Genomic DNA, 4,092 nt, shown 5'->3' on the forward strand with positions numbered 1-4,092 from the left:
AGGCAAATATAGATACATGTTGATGTAATGTGTCAACATCACAACATTTACAGGGTGGTCATTTACAGGGTGGTCAGTCAGGCTCAATATGTCTCTTTAAAGGAGTAGTTCAACATTTTTTTGAATATTTAGCATACAGACTTTACTAGTATAAATCTTCTCACCTAACCCGCGGCAAGACAGCAAACCATGTAAGGGTACAAGGAACCCAAAGTTTTATTCAAGGATATTTCAGCAGGGTGGAAACTTTAGCTTCACCTGGGCCTAGTGGTTGAAGGATGGGATCCATGAGACATAAACTAACATATCAGATATACTGTCTTTATACAAGAGTTGAGCTGAGGTTTCGAGCCTTCAATGGGATAATGAGAGAGGCTGACCAAATGCGGCTTTTTGAAGACCAGTAATAATAACGATTTTATTAGATGGCCTTTGCAACATGCCAAGTCTCTTGCTATGATTTTGTGTTTTTTTTTTATATTCCAAAATCCCCCCCCCCCCCGAATATGACTTTTGGCAGGGTGGACAACCCTCTGAACCAGTATTTCGACTGTGTGACACTCCAACTTTCCAGTAAAATGCAGTAGAATAATTGATTATTAGGAATACTTTTGTGGAATCCCATCAAAAAGATAATAAAATTAATTTACAGTAGGTTATGACCTTTCTGTAAATGGTACTATCATATTATATTGTATGTAATCTCATCTTTAACATGGTTTGCAAAGGGAATCACTGCACACAGGAACCAGATACAAATGCATATGAACTGCTTTACTTGAAACAGCCACCCATTAGAATGGAGTGGCCATGATTCTTTGCTTGCCAACCAAAACCTGGGGAAGGAATGAAGTAGTCTTTTTGAACTTGAAGGGGGGTTGACTCCTCAGAGGGCAAATATTCAGTCAGCATGCAGACAGTAGGTTTCCACTGACTGAGATGCCAAAAGCAACAGCAGAGCAGCACTCCCCTTTGGATAAGGGAAGAGGACAGCCAACAGTTCTCCAGCTGACCCTGTAAAAAAGGAGCTTTGGTTGTGAATTATTCCTCATAAAAAAAACCCATGTCCTTGTTTGCCCCGTTACCTGTCACCAAAATGTCCCCCAAATGGGAAACAAAACAAGGAACTATGCAATGGGTTTTATAGATAAAATCACTCTTCATCCCTTCCAATGGACCCTATTACTTCTGCCTATAGTATCATATAACTTATATCACTAATGAAAAACACATGTGACTCTCAAAAGGAAACTTTGAAAGCACTTCAAAATGAGAGTCCAGGGATTCATCAGCGTGGTTATATCTCAGTTGTGGTTGATTTCACAGCACCCATTGTTACTGGTGATAACAGCATGTGTGGTTCAATACGACAACAAAAACTCATTGAGCAGCTACTTTGTCGGGAACACAACACATGTATGTGTTTACAGAGCAGCAAAACAAACTCATGTTGTTTTAATAAGCCAAGAATAATTCTTCCCGCGATCTGATTTTATTCTGCACACCACGCAAGTAGTTTTCCACACAACAGAGGGACGAGTTAAGGAAGTGGTAACTTTGCTCAGAAGCCTACAGCTCCTCCTTGCAAAAATTAAAAATGATCCACTGACAAAAGAATATGCTGCAGGGATCCCTTTCACAATAAAAGCCAACCCATGTTTCTCCAGTTGCTTTGGATGTAAAATCTTACGTTTGTATTAACATTAACTTAATGTAACTCTGATATGGCTGTGGTAAAGTGAACAGTAAGCAGTGAGGCTAATATCAATGAAATGAAACTGAAAACACTTGTTTGCACAGATTGTTTCCTTGGAATGCCTCATGCAATCTAAATGCAGTATGGCAATGGCTGACTCCGCCACTAAAAACAACAACAAAAAACTCTGTAATGAGATAACAGAAATGAATATTGAATGGTTGGTCCGGCAGACCTTAGAAAGCATCAAGGATTATAAATTAACTTTGACTATCGCACAAAGCAGGAGTTTCTAAAAAGTCCTCCACCCACCTCAGTGCTTTACCCTCTGTTGCAGGAAGTAATACATGGAGAGCCCAGCTGCGAAGATCACTGATTGGAGGCCAACAAGTGTTTTGATTCCCTTGCCTCTCCCACAAAAGGTTGCACAGATATTTACGAAACGTCCGACCTTTTTGCAGTGTGAGCTGTGATGGTGTATTTATTGAGCGACAAGGGTGGTCTCAGATGCTTTGTAGTTGTGACTACAGGACTAATGAGGTGAAACCCATCCAGGGGATCTTTGTGAACACAAGATAGTGTTATGAAAATCAACATCTTTTTGTATCTTCAATTCATCCAACAGTGTGAGTGTGGATGAACCTGTCTATAAACTGCAAATTCAACATTCTCCTATAGCTTCTTTCCTCCTATTGTTAACCAGTTTACACATTTAATCTTCTCTTTTGGAGGCTATTTAAATGCTCCCAGGCAGCTGTGAAATATTTTATTGGAATAAGTCATCTCAACTTTTGACATGGTCCATCTGCTTCTATTAGAGCCCACTTATTTCATCCTTATTTTCCACTGCTTTCAGCCCAGTGAGGTTTTATAGCATTACAAGCCAAATGATGCAGAATTCAAGCGTCATGTGGCAGCTAACAGCACCTCTAGTTAGTATTTCTCACTAAAGACATCAGACGTCCCAACGCAGCTGCTTGTCAGTATGATCTAGCGTAAGTCAAAAAATGAAGTGTGACAAACATGTTGGGAAAATGTCATCTGTGTCATCTTGAATTGGTTAACTTACAACCACTTGTAAATATAGAAAAACCCTATTTTTATGGGAGAACTGAGGAAAGGTTTAGTTGTTTCTAAAGTTTGTGCCACGGTAAATATCTCCTCTGAAGTGGTCTGGAACAGGACACATGTATTTATGCAGTCAGTTGTTGAATGTAAGATAAGATGGGAGCAAATTAACAATATGCCTTGGAGCATGGAGTATGCTGTGGGGACAGGATACAGCCGCATGACTTCATACTTTTTGGGAGAGAATGCTACAATAAACAAACACTTAATGATGAACAGATATCTCAGTTGGTGTTCCACACATCTCTCCACAAAAATGGGCAGAATGGAATAAAACATCCTGACAGATCTGTACTGAAACAGGACAGAAGAGTCCTTTTAAAGTGAGAGTGATTTTTGAAAGGTTAAAATCAGACATTTTGCCAGTGACATCATCTAAATCTGTGTTTTCCAGTCTTCTTGGCTTTAAAATGAAACAATGTCTACTCACAATCCCTCATCACAGGATGCCTGACGAAGTCAAAGTAACTAGGATTTCTAACTGCAAACCATCGCTCCTTTGTGAAACATATTTCACTCCAACTAAGGAGGTTAAATAAAATTGGATGGTGCAACACCACTAATAAGCTATGATATCTTCTGCTATTTTGGACCATTTGGCTCTTCAACCCTTCAAAGGTCAGCCCTGTCAAGACAGATTAATTTTGTCTCCTCAAGCAGATCCATTTTCAATTCATTCTAATGGAATCGCTACAAACAGAGGTAAGCTCAGGCCTCCCAGCTCACTGATACTCATTTGTTTAATCCGTACAAAAATCAGGGCAAAAATAATAAGTTGTGGCTTTGCAAGGCAATACTACCACACTGTTTCTTGGCCTGAGGCAGAGACTTCCTGGAGTTGTCATTGTGGGGACTGTGTGGTGGACTTTTCTGGACTGGTTCTGCCTCTTTCCAGTCTTTGTGATATGGTAAGCTTAACATCTTCTGGGTATAATTTCATAGTTAACAGAACAACACTGAGAATACATAGAACTTCTTAGCTAACCCTTGGCAAGAGATGTATGTACTATTCCTTTAAGCATTTTCAAAGGCCCTGAAGATGTGAAATTATCCAGTATTTCATTTATTTTAAGAATTTCTTTAACCCACAAAGTATCCACCATTTCACTCATGTATTTTAAAGACTTTTAGGGGCCTGAGGAGTTTAAAGTATCTGGTATTTCAAAGAGAAAAAAATGAGAAAAGTAATAATAAGACTTTCTATAGGTGATTATTTTTAACCTTTATTCTTTCAATCAATCTGATGACATCTCATATTTATCCTCAGA

Source organism: Lates calcarifer, linkage group LG19 (assembly GCF_001640805.2).
Source record: "Lates calcarifer isolate ASB-BC8 linkage group LG19, TLL_Latcal_v3, whole genome shotgun sequence".
Taxonomy (NCBI): Eukaryota; Metazoa; Chordata; class Actinopteri; family Centropomidae; genus Lates; species Lates calcarifer.